Raw genomic sequence first — 14009 nt, 5'->3', positions numbered from 1 at the left:
GTCTATCTTCTAAGATAAGTTGTAGGGTCAGTATTGCCTCACGTGTTCCAACATTTCTACGGTTTGCAAACTGATCTTCTCCGAGGTCAGCGACTACAAGTTTTTTCGATTCGTATGTAAAGAATATGCGTTAGTATTTTGTAGTCGAGACCTATTAAACTGATAGTTCGGCAATTTTCACATCTGTCTACACCTACGTTCTTTGGGATTGGAATTATTATACTCTTCTTGAAGTCTGAGGGTATTTCGCCTCTCTCATACATCTTGCTCACTAGATGTTAGAGTTTTGTCAGGGCTGGCTCTTTCAAGGCTGTCAGTAGTTCTAATGGAATGTTGTTTACTCCCGGGGCCTTGTTTCGAATTAGGTCTTTCAGCGTTATGTCAAACTCGTTACGCAGTATCATATCTCCCATTTTATCTTCATCTACATCCTCTTCCATTTCCATAATATTGTCGTCAAGTACATCGCCCTTGTATAGGCCCTCTATATACTCCTTCCCCCTTTCTGGTTTCTCTACTTTGCTTAGAACTGGGTTTCCATCTGAGCTCTTGATATTCGTACAAGTGTTTCTCTTTTGTCCAAAGGTCTCTTTTCCTGTTGGCAGTATCTATCTTACCCCTAGTGAGATATGTCTCTACATCCTTTCATTTGTCCTCTAGCCATCCCTGCTTAGCCATTTTGCACTTCCTGTCGATCTCATTTTTGAGACGTCTGTATTCCTTTTTGCCTGCTTCATTAACTGCGTTTTTATATTTTCTCCTTTCATCAATTCAATATATCGTCTGTTACGCAAGGATTACTCGTCCTTTTACCTACTTGATCCTCTGCTGCCTTAACTACTTCATCCCTCAAAACTACCCATTCTTTTTCTACTGTATTTCTTTCACCCATTCCTATTAATCGTTCCCTAAAGCTCTCCCTGAAACTCTCTAGAGCCTCTGGTTCTATCAGTTTATCCATGTCTCATCTCCTTCAATTCCGACCTTTTTGCAGTTTCTTCAGTTTTAACCACAGTTCATAGCCAATAGATTGTTGCCGCAGAGTCCACATCTTCCCCTGGAATGGTCTTACAGTTTAAAACCTGGTTTGTATATCTCTGTCTTACCATTATATAATCTTTCTGAAACATTCCAGTATCTCCAGGCTTCTTCCATGTATACAACCTTCTTTCATGATTCTTGAACCAAGTGTTAGCTATGATTAAGTTATGCTCTGTGCAAAATTCTACAAGGCGGTTTCCTTTTACATTTCTTACCCCCATTTCCTTCTCTTCCTTTTCCTACTATCGAATTCCAGTCACCCAGGACTATTAAATTTTCGTCTCCCATCGCTATCTGAATAATTTCTTTTATCTCATAATACATTTCATCAATCTCTGCGTCATCTGCGGAGCTAGTAGGCATATAAACTTGTACTACTGTGGTAGGTGTGGGTTTCGTGTGTATCTTGGCCACAATAATGATTTTACTATGCTGTTTATAGTAGCTTAGCCGCACTCCTATTTTTTCATTCATTATTAAACCTACTCCTACATTACCTCTATTTGATTTTGTATTTATAACCCTGTATTCACCTGAACAGAAGTCTTGCTCCTCCTGCCACCGAACTTCACTAATTCCCACTATATCTAACTTTAACCTATGCATTTCCAGTTTTAAATTTTCTTACCTTCCTGCCCGATTAAGGGATGTGACATTTCACGTTCCGATCCGTAGAACGCCACTTTTCTTTCTCCTGATAACGACGTCCTCCTGAGTAGTCCCCGCCCGGAGATCCGAATGGGGGACTATTTTACCTCTGGAATATTTTACCCAAGAGGACGCCATCATCATTTAACAATACAGTAAAGCTGCATGCCCTCGGGAAAAATTACGGCTGTAGTTTTCCCTTGCTTTCAGCCGTTCGCAGTACAAGCACAGCAAGGCCGTTCTGTTTAGTTTTATAAGGCCAGATCAGTCAATCATCCAGACTGTTGCCCCAGCAACTACTGAAAAGGCTGCTGCCCCTCTTCGGGAACCACATCTCAACAGATACCCCTCCGCTGTGGTCGCACCTACGGTACGCTTATCTGTATCCCTAAGGCACGCAAGCCTCCCCACCAACGTCAAGGTCAATGGTTCATGCGGGGAGGGAGACACAAGTAATTGATTTAAAACATTTAGTAACATGTTAATCTACTTCTTACTGTTGTCCCAGAAAGAAATGCATTTCATCTCGGGACGATGTTTTTACAAAAGTGGACACTGGACAGAGCACCGGGATTATACGTGACATGTGGAGACATTATGCACAGAAGACTGGGAGAACTCATTAAACAGGATCAAAACACTGTGAGATGGCTGCCCCGCCCCCTCTCCCAACATAGGTGCACGTATGTAAGCAATCGGTATGTGCTATTTACCGCTGCGCGTATTGACATCGCGAGTGCTAGTCGCAAGCAAGTAGTCAACAACGGTCAGCGTGGTTGAGTCACTATAAGACGCCGATCGTCGGCAGTCGTCGAGTTACCTGTGCAGACGTCACTGCAACTTTGTTAATCGTTAGAATCGAGAGGAGGTTTACTGTTGCTGAACTACGAGATATTCATTTAATTTATGTCGGGGAAAAGGCGTTGCGAGAGCAGCTGTACAAATTTATCGAGAACACCTCCCACAATGGAGATTTTCTGCACTATCGACATTTTTTGGTGTTCACCAAAGGTTTGTATCATCGTAAATCTCTACTTTTACTCGATTAATTTGCAGTTCAGTAGCAACAATTACAATAGTTATTTCATCTTTTTACATTTAATTCTGTATGCGCTGTTTATCGCATGTTCTGACATGCTTTCGTTTCATTATTAAATAAATCGTGACAGAATACAGCTTACGAACATGAAATTTGCAAACATTGCGAGACACTGGATCTTTACTGACCTGCAGGCGAGGTGAGCGAAGTGTGTGCCCCGGAATTTGAGGAACGAATCCCGGACAGCATCCATGAAGATCCTACTCAATGCTAGAAGCACCGCCCGCCAAGTGGGTGTACCGCACACTGCCGGTTGTCGCACTTTGAAAAAGGAGCGTCTGCAGCCTTAGCACATTCAATGCGGACGAGCGTTGGGAGAGCAACATTTCCTTCCATGACGAGAATTCTCAGAGTGTTTATTGCTATAATGTGCACAGCATGATTTTCTAAACAAAATACTCGTCACAGATGAAGCGTGTTTCATTTGCTACGGAATAACCAGTTTCCATAACATGGAGTGTACGCAATGTGCGCCAAATAGAAGCAACATATTTTCTGCTCCGCTTTTCCGTAAACGTATGGGCGAGTATAATCGAGGGTTACATTATTAGGGCTTATGTTTCACCTGCACGATTGACTGGTAAAAATTACTGTACCGGTCCAGAGGAAACACTGCTACGAACTTAACTAGAAAATATTCCTTTAGCCGTACGTTATAACATGTGGTTGCTCCACGATGTTGTCCCATCCCATATTGGTCACAGAACGCGAAAATTTCTAAGTAAACGATTTCCAGGACGATGTAAGGACGTATTGGTCCACGCCGACATGTAGCGCGCTGTACCGGTTTAAATCCACTGGATTTTTAGTTTTGGGGCCGTATAAAGGAACTTATTTACGCTCAGAAAGTAAATAATGTGAATCAATTTACGCAGAGGATTTTTAATGCTTCCAATACCATAACCCAAATGTGCATGTGTGTGAACTAGCGCGATGAAACTGGGTTCGCCGTAACGAAACGTGTGTCGAATAGAATGGTGGGCATTTTGACCACTTATTGTAGTAGTTGTGTATCAGGAAACAAAGTAACGGAAGTTTCATTTCCGTTCCGATATTGTTGTAGAAAAGGAAAATAATCTGAATTTAATTTTCCTTACGGTATTGTTTTGAAAAGAGAAAACAGTTGAATTTAATTAAGGCACACCAAATTACGTTGTAATCGGTCGCTTTTGTGCCAAGAGAAAAACATTTTACTCGATGTCACTTTTTCTTTACTATTACAACCTCCGTTATGCCAATTACGTAGCACAGAAAACGTCTGGTTGTGTTCAATTCATTGTTACATAAAACGGATTACATGTTCTTGACAATGCAATGACAGTGTATGATAGTTATTCGGAAAGTAAGGAATGATCGGTCGCGAAATGGAAACTGTGGTGTCACCGCCAGACACCACACTTGCTAGGTGGTAGCTTAAATCGGCCGCGGTCCATTAGTACATGTCGGACCCGCGTGTCGCTACTGTCAGTACTTGCAGACCTAGCGCCACCACATGGCAGGTCTAGAAAGACGGACTAGCGCTCGCCCCAGTTGTACGGACGACATTGCTAGCGACTAGACGTACGAAGCCTTCCTCTCATTTGCCGAGAGACAGTTAGAATAGCCTTCAGCTAAGTTAATGGCTACGACCTAGCAAGGCGCCATTTGTAACATTGCATGTATCTTAATGAGTCTCACTTGTATCATCAAGATTGCTGTATACCAAAGGATGCATAAAAGTTAAGTGTTCTAGTAGCTACGTTCTTTTCTTTATCGCATTCACTAATTATCCCGTTCCAGAAATCACGCCAGTCGGTGTGTGTGTACGCGTGCCTTTCTATCGGCTACCCGTCACTGTGGACTGGCTGCCTTGTCAGTCCACAACAGAAACCACAGTGAAAATCCAACGAAATTCTCACAGGTTTGTTGGGCAGTGCCTCTGGTATGCCCGTCGATCGCGTTACGTCGTTCTTTTTAGTTCTGAGCATACAGGGAGCACATACAGATACCTAGAACAATAGTGTCTCCCGCCAAGTACGAGGGCCTGGTGAGAAATTTTGCCTGAAGCTATGCAGCAAACAGTACATAACTCGCGTGCGTTTTCTTCTTCGAGACAATTCTTAACGGCCTTCTGCAGAGGCAATGAAAATGCTCCTGCATCGTTCTCAATTGGAAATGTTTGATTACTCGCAATACAGCCCGTAATTGTTTCCCTCTGAGTTCCATCTCTGCGCACATGAACCGCTTCTTATGAAGACAAGATTTTAGCACAGACAACGAGCTGTAGGCCAGAGTAGAGAAATGACGAAAAGCACTAGCGGATGCCTTCTATAACGTGGGTATTGGAAAGTTGGTACAACGCTACGATAAACGTCTTAGTCGGATAGGCGACTATGGAGATAAGTAGCTGGAAGTTGTAGCTAACTGTTAAAATAAAACAGTTTTGACTATCAGTGTGGTTCCTATTTCGCGACCCATCGTTCTTTACTTTCTGAATAGCCCTCGTACATTGTTTATTTCGTTTGTACCTAGCTGGCCGCCGCGTCGTTGTACACGTCCAATGTTTACATTGCTCTGGCTCGTCCGTTACCTTTTTCTGACCGCTGCGTCGATTCCGGTAATACACAAGCAAGGTCGGTGTGCCATTAGTAGGCAATGTGAACAGAAATGCGTCTAGTACAAAACCTACAAATGTCTGTCTTTTATTGATACAAAAATTAAAAACGTGATACAACGTTATTTCATTAGCCTGCTTTTTTTTCTCCTTTTTTTAAAAAAATGAGTACTGAGGTGTACAATCTGTATAATTTTTATAGCTTATATCGTTTACACCTGGTATAATCAACAAGAAATTGCACTGACTAAACTCTAAAGTGTAGAAATAAGAAATAAACTTTCAAAAATCTCTTATACAACTCTGATGTAAATTATATATCGGATCATGTTAATGTATTTTTTATCGCTTAGTGCTATTTATTTCGTTCCTGAAATGCCTGGGCTAACAGAACAGAGACGATTAGGTTGTGAAAAGGGGCCAAATTAAGTTGCTGTCAGTTTCACTAAACGTACAAACTTTATTCAATAACACACAAATATTACTACAAGGATGCAAAACACTCAAAACTTTAATCAACCTCCTGTGATTAACCTTAGATCGGCTGAAGGCCACACTCAAAATCCAAGACACAATGCCTAAGCGAGAAATTGAAATACAAGGTTCTTCTGGAGGTTTCACCCACGAATATTTTCAAAATCTTGAATCTAAACAAGCTGAAGGCTTTAGCAATTTAATTTTAATGGAACTTGGCTGGAGGCCGCATAACAAGCAACAAGAAGAATTTCGATCAAAAGGCAGAAGGCCTTATCTTAAAACATTTCATGTAAAATTCAACTGAAGGCCCCATATAAAAGAATAAATATCTCATGCCTTAAGGACAAGACAAGAACATCTATTTAAGAGATATTGGTACTCGGGTGAAGGCCACACATCAAACAAATAACTAAAACCCAAACAGGGAAATTACTATGTAACACACAAGGAACGGTGCTCAGAAGTTTCTAAGGGTCGGCCTGGGATTGTATCACTAACGCCGGTTTAGGTGAGACAGGCAGCCTGTCCAACGACTTCTTAATCTGAAGGCAACCCAACCGATAGACAGCCGACCGACCAATCAACCACATCAGTTCCGCTCCACGCAACCAGCAAAACGACCGCAAGACTTCAATACAACGACACACAGAATATTGGCACCCACAACGACCAACAACACCTCAGCTGTCGAACTACACGCCGCGCTGGACAGCAACAACACGACGAGGAAAATACACTGCCGAAAATTGCGTGAACGACCAGGGCAGGTAACCGGAACGTCAACGGCCGCAAGGCAGAAGATACCGCTGGTCAACTTCACTAACAGAGAATAAATTAGGTTAAACTCCACAGGAAGACGGCTGGAATCTTAGCCGGCTTGAATACAACACACACGTTGTTGCTCGCGGGAATGTCACAAATGCGACAACGCGGTTCAAACGAAGAAATATAAACAGTTGAGGGTCGATAGTAGGTTAAGTGAGGACTCAACTTTCATGTCGAAGATCGGTGGGCGTTGAACTTCGTAGCACTCGCACCTCAAACTCCAACCGCTCGTACATGCCGCCAGTGGCTCCGGCCCGACTTCGCGCGACACGGACTTCGTTTCTGCTCCACGCCAACCGACCGACTGCACGGGCTCGGAAACGGTGAAAGGACCAAATATAAGTCGGTCGATGAGATGACCAACCAACGGTCGTCGCGCTCCAATCTCCCTCCGTCGGACAGTTCATGTGTGTCGTCAGCGAACAGCGAGCACTGGCTGTCGGCACCTCACCGGCGCTCGGTCCCCGACTTCACTGCTTCTGCGTCCCGACTGCACTGCTAGTCAGTATCCAACTGACTGTCAAACACACGATGACCCGGAAATACTATCGGTCGCTCCAGAGATGGTACTACAGAGCACTTATCGATACGCGCTGGTGCTGCCGCTCACGGAAAAGTAAGGCAGGAAGTTAGTGACGCCAGTAAATGCAGTAATGGACTAAGAAAACGAGGCGGCAGTACCGTAATAGAAGATGACAAACAATAAATGTCATGAACACGAGCAGTGCACGGCTCAGTTCTGTTGAAGGATTCAAGACTTTTTTTAAAAAAATTGCATTTAAAGCTACATATTTTCGGCCATTGGGTACAATGTAACCCGGGAGCACAGGATGAAATCCAGCTAGATCAGAAACAAGTTTTCTGCGAAAGATGAAGAGTACATATTTCTGTCTCAGGCAGCCAGTTTGACTACAATCTGGAGCCATTTATTTTCTGTCTGTTCTACACTTTACACCGTATGAAATTGTACTTAAATTTATGCAATCATTTTCCCTCAACAAATTGGAAATAATACTTGCTGTATGCAGAAATAGACACTCATATATTCATTTGAATCTACTCACCATTGCGGAGTTACTCTTAAACTCTTACGTGTCATTCCCATCACAACTTGCATTGGTATATGAACATACACCAAAGCCGGACGAAGTGGCCGAGCGGTTCTAGGCGCTTCAGTCTGGAACCGCGTGACCGCTAAGGTCGCAGGTTCGAATCCTGCCTCGGGCATGGATGTGTGTGATGTCGTTAGGTTAGTTAGGTTTAAGTAGTTCTAAGTTCTAGGGGACTGATGACCTCAGATGTTAAGTCCCATAGTGCTCAAAGCCATTTGAACCATACACCAAACTGAAATCTGACGCTGATTGATACTACCATTATGTTCCTAATCACATCAACGCAGGAGTCCAAGTCGCGACTTCAGCGGAAGTAGCCACTGACGCTGCCCCGAAACCACGGACGCCGTCTAGTCTAACGGCTTAAGGTGCGTTTACGCCTGTGCGACTTCCCGTGCGCACTAGGCGCATGCGACTGTTGCACGTAGAGACAAGGGAGCGCATGCAGCGGTTACGCATGTTACGCATGCCTGTGATGTGTGCGCACGGGCCGCCGTGTGCAGGCTCAGCAGTCTCCCAGCCTCCGTCGGGGAGACACGTGAAACAGTGTTGCTCAAGTACGCGGTATTCTCCGTTTATTGGTTTGTTTGACTGTCGCTGATAGTTGAAAGATTCAGTATTTTGCACGCCTTTCCCTTAGCACCAGGGTTGTACCTCCTAAAGAGATAAAATAGAATTTGCGGAGAATTATGGTTCTTTTCCTCGTTTGTGATTCGTTAGTTCTATCCGTTATAAAGACAGAATTAAGAGGACTGGTTGTCCACGGTTCCTGACAAATACGTACTGCATACAAACAACGAAGGCGGTATTTTCAGACAAGCAGTGTGGTCCCACTCAGTAGCATCAGAGACTGCTAAATAGGTAATCAGTGGTTGGGTAATTCCAACACTGCCTTAGTCCTTTTCTCAAACTCATTTTTTTGTTCATTTCTAGTACTTTCAATATTTAAATATGAAGTACATAAAATGCATGCTAATCAACACATATGTAATCATGAAAATGCACATCTTGTTTCTAATTATATTGCATGTAAAGTGTGGTGTCACCGCCAGACACCACACTTGCTAGGTGGTAGCTTTAAATCGGCCGCGGTCCATTAGTACATGTCGGAACCGCCTGTCGCCACTGTCAGTAATTGCAGACCGAGCGCCACCTCACGGCAGGTCTCGAGAGACGTACTAGCACTCGCCCCAGTTGTCCGACGACTTTGCTAGCGACTACACTGACGAAGCCTTTCTCTCATTTGCCGAGAGACAGTTAGAATAGCCTTCAGCTAAGTCCATGGCTACGACCTAGCAAGGCGCCATTAACCATTTCTAGAGAGAGTCTCACTTGTATCATCAAGAATGCTGTATACAAATGATGGATTAAAGTTAAGTATTCCCGCAGCTACGTACTTTTCTTTATAGCATTCATTACGTATCGTGTTTCAGACCTAGCGCCACCTGCGTGAGTTGACGCGTGCATTTCGGCCTCCTCTTGCAACACAGTGTTGGCTCTTCTGCCAACACTACATAAAGTTCCACAGTTAATTGTTATGACAATTCCGTGATTATCGATACTGTTCGTACGTTTACATTTTTTAGTTTAAACAAGCTTTATTAATAATCTTTCATATAATATCGATTACTAAGAATATAAATTAGTAACTAAAACTGGAATTTTGCGTGTAATATGTAATTATAAACAAGAAGATGTGCATTTCCATAAAAATAACTAAATATGTATGAATTAACTTATATTCGCTAAATATCATATAAAATGATGTAATTATTACAAGTGAATGGAAATTTTTTAAAAATCTGTAAGTATTTATCGTGTGATATGTAAGAAAGTTTCGTGTACTAACGCCATTCCAAAATACTCTTCGCTTTGTGTACTACCATTTGCCAAAAATTCGTTTCGCTATCTTTAACCGTTTATGAAGTATGAGGTATATTATGAATAATTCACCATGGCCTAACCAAATCGATGTGCGTGCAGGCAGCAGTGAGAGTGATACATATTGGAGACACAGATTACCATCCAAGTATGAAGAAAAATTCAGTATGTTAGTTGGGTTTGATACCAAGCTACATATGACCTTACATTCCTGAAACGCAAAAGCTAGACAGCAAAAGGATAAAAAATTTTCATCCAATATTTTCCATGATATCATTTGAGAAATACTGCAGACTGGCCGATGCGCGGTCGCCTTCGTTTTTCCAGAGTAGCGCGTCGGCGCGGGCAATGAAACCTTGTGTGAATGGGATCACTTGTACCCACAAGCTGAGGAAGACGAACGCGCCTAAACGCTTGCTTTTACTTGCGTATGGAGCAAACGTAGCGGCACGGTGACTAGCAGCAAGGCGCACAGATGTAAACGTGCCTGATCGTAAACGAACCAGTCGCCACTGCCACGTAGTCTAGTGGCACTTACCCATATTGTGAGGGTTGGGGGGAGGTGGAGTGAGGGGCACAGAGGTTCTTGCTGTTTCTCATACGACTAGTAACATAACCACCGCCGGATCTAAAGAATCAAACTCCTATGTATGGAATATCCGTTTCGCGTATCTCACTCTTTATGACGCTGTATTCCCTGTAGTACGATGATATAATTCTGCAGGTATATTCTGTTGTGAATGTGGATACTGTTAGTAAAAAGTCATGCCTGATGCTGAAGTTTTACTGTATTAATATCGAAAATCTAGTAAGCGGCAAACTCTTTCCATCGGTTATTTTCTTTATTGGGGTCGGAAGAGGATGTAATTGACAAGAAAAGAGTTTCGAGAAGATCTGAAATTATGTGGATTGTTTTTTGAAGTCACTGGATACCTGTAGTCCGGGTAAATTGCGCGCCGTGAGTCACGATGCCTCGACATATGCACACAGGTTTTACCTTTAACACTATACTTATCGAGTTAAACATTTAGTGTAATACAACATAATAAATACACATATCAAAAAACGTTTTGCATCACCTCGGCTCCGAGAGTTCCTGAACCTGTACAGAAAATTTGAATGGAGATCAACATAAATATCATTTCCGCCCTTGGTATTGCTCATGAAAACCACATATTGCATGTTGTACCACAATACAGCGAGATCTTCAGAGGTGGTGGTCCAGATTGCTGTACACACAGGTACCTCTAATACCCAGTAACACTGATGAATGCCTGTATTCGTCGTGGTATACTATGTTCATCAACGCACTGTTTGTCAAGATTGTCCAACAACTCAACGGCGATTCGGCGTAGATCCCTTAGAGTTGTTGGTGGGTGGCGTCGTTCATAAGCAGCCCTTTTCGATCTATCCCAGCCATGTTGGATAGGGTTCAACATATAGGCAACTCTAGTCGAGCGATGTAGTTATACTGAAGGAAGTCATTCACCAGATGTGCACGATGGGGGCGCGAATTGTCATCCATGGAGAGGAATGCCTCGCCAATATGCTGCCAATATGTTTGCACTTTCGGTCGGAGGATGGCATTCACGTATAGTACAGCCGTTACGTGCCTTCCATGACCACCAGCGGCGTACGTCTGCCCACATAATACCACCCTAAAAGAGCATGGAACCTCCACCTTGCTGCACTCGATGGACAGTGTGTCTAAGGCTTTCAGCCTGACCAGGTTGCCTCCAAACGCTTCTCCAACGATTGTCTGGTTGAAGGCATATGCGACACTGATCGGTGAAGAGAACGTGATGCCAATACTGAGCGGTTCATTCTTCATGTTGTTGGGCCCAGCTGTACCGTGCTCCAAGGTGTCGTGGTTACGAAGATGAACATCGCCTTGGACGTTGGGAGTGAAGCTGCGCATCATGCAGCCTATTGCCCATAGTTTGAGTCGTAACACGACGTCTGCGGCTGCACGAAAAGCATTATTCAACATGGTGTCGTTGCTGTCAGGGTTCCTCCGAGCCATAATCCGTAGGTAGCGGCCATCCACTGCAGTGGCCCTTGGGCGGCCTAAGCGAGGCATGTCGTCGACAGTTCCTGTCTCCCCGTATCTCCTCCACATCCGAGCAACATCGCCTTGGTTCACCTCGAGAAGCCTGGACACATCCCTTGTTGAGAGCCCTTCCTGGCACAGAGTAACAACACGGACTCGATCGAACCGACAAGAGCCGTGTACCTCCTCCCTGGTGAATGACTGGAACTGTTCGGCTTTCGGACACCTTCCGCCTAATAGGTGCTGCTCATCCTCGGAAAATTACATCTTTGGGCGGGTTTAGTGTCATCTATGTACAGTCAAAGGGGCTGTGTCTGTGATACAATATCCACAGTCAACGTCTACCTTAAGAAGTTCTGGGAGCCGTGGTGAGGCAAAACTTTTTTTATTTTTTGATGTGTGGAGATTATGGAAACATTTTAAATTTGGTCAGTAATTATATGAAATAGAGAAACTAAAATTTTTGTTACCTCTGGAAGTCGTTAGACAGGCAACCTGCAACTATAACTGCCTAACTGTTGCAGCCATTTAATAATATATATTGGTTCTTAAACGAATTCCCGGCCGCTGTGGGCCGAGCGTTTTTAAGAGCTTCAGTCGAGAAACGCGCCTGCCTGCTGACGGTGTATGTACCCTTTCTCGAAGTCATTGCGTAACTATGGCGAAAAGGATATGCGATGGAGCCGGCCGCTGTGGACGAGCGGTTCTAGGCACTTCAGTCCGGAACCGCGCTGCTGCTACGGTCGCAGGTTCGAATCCTGCCTCGGGCGTGGCTGTGTGTGATGTCCTTAGGCTAGTTAGGTTTAAGTAGGTCTAAGTCTAGGGGACTGATGACCTCAGATGTTAAGTCCCATAGTTCTTACAGCCATTTGAACCTTTTATACGACTTAATTATTTTCATCAGAACTGGTCTTCTAAACATCTTACCCTCTTGCATTTTCATGACCATCTTTGAAAGTGAGTGGACTATTTAGTAGCGTAACGTGATGCAGATATCATGCGAATATAATATATTCTGTACACAGGGTGAACAGAAACATCTGAAAAGATTCTAAGTGTGCTGAGAAATAATCAGAAAACTAAAAACTCGATACATTGCATCGTTTCCGAATAAATTAGCATTGAAGTTAGCTTATCGGGCGGCTGCGAGCGCAAATCTCAGCGGCCCGCCGGAGACGGCGTCGGCAAATCTGTTCTTCGTGTGGTTACGCAAAATTGTACAAGAGAGTAATACGGAAATTCAACACGGAACGCTAGTAGGGATCGATCCCGAGCCATAGGCCAAACAATCTCGTACGCTATCATCTGTGCTTGGAAAGGAACACATCTGAGAATTTTGGTCCCTTTTTCGTCAACGGAAACGAATACACATTCTAGAACTGAGACAGATCCGATAAGCGAGAACCGAGAACCTAAACTGAAAGCTAGCTCAGAGAAATGACCCGAATCGAGAATTTTGCGGTTCTCGGTTCTCGTACTGCCCGACATTAAGCCAGACGTTCGTAGTAAGATGTAGGAATCAGCGTCGGAACTCGCCGGTTTCTTTGCATGCTGCGCTGGAGACGCTGTATCGCGGGCAAAAACTGAGTGATGCTGCAAGCAGCGCCGCCGCCTCTTCTGGCCGTGCTGCGTCATCGCCGCCCCCACCATCCGCCCCCGCAGGCGGCGCGAATGAAAGATAAATTAGGTGTCAGCGCGGACGCGTACCCGGTGGTGGCTGCTGGCCCGGCGTCGACGCCGCCTACGAATACCGTGGCCGACAGGGGAGGCGGCTGAGCCGGACAGCACCGCCCCGCTGCCCGGAACCCTGCCTGTCCACAAGGAGCGCGTCAAAAATAGCTGCGTCCGCCAGAAAAGCGGGAGGCGACATGGACCTGGAAAAACTTGGAAGGAAACGTGGTGTAGCCCTGCACACTGGCTTCAACAACACGTATTTGTCTGCTGAGGTCTGAAGTGGTATCATTAACGATACTCTTACTCAAGTCGTGCTAGAAGTGTCTGGACGCTAAGTTTCGCGCCAACAGTCGGGGAATACTAGGTAAACTGCGCAGCCTTTCTAGACCGAGACAGTCAGGTGGTGGCTGGTTGCCAAGGGTGATGACTGGATTGCTGCCAAGAAGCGTGGAAAAAAGAAAAATTTTGAAGAATTAATTCAGTCATGATAGAAACTAAATGTTCAGAAGAAATAATTTTGTGAAGCTAACTGTGAAGAAATGGAAATGAGTGTATGGCATAGTTGGCCGGCAGGCCCCTATTCGGGGAAATTCAGCCGCCAGGTGCAAG

The sequence above is a fragment of the Schistocerca cancellata genome, chromosome 9 (assembly GCF_023864275.1).
Source record: "Schistocerca cancellata isolate TAMUIC-IGC-003103 chromosome 9, iqSchCanc2.1, whole genome shotgun sequence".
NCBI lineage: Eukaryota > Metazoa > Arthropoda > Insecta > Orthoptera > Acrididae > Schistocerca > Schistocerca cancellata.
The sequence above is the reverse complement of the archived record's forward strand: the minus strand, read 5'-3'. Positions refer to the sequence as shown.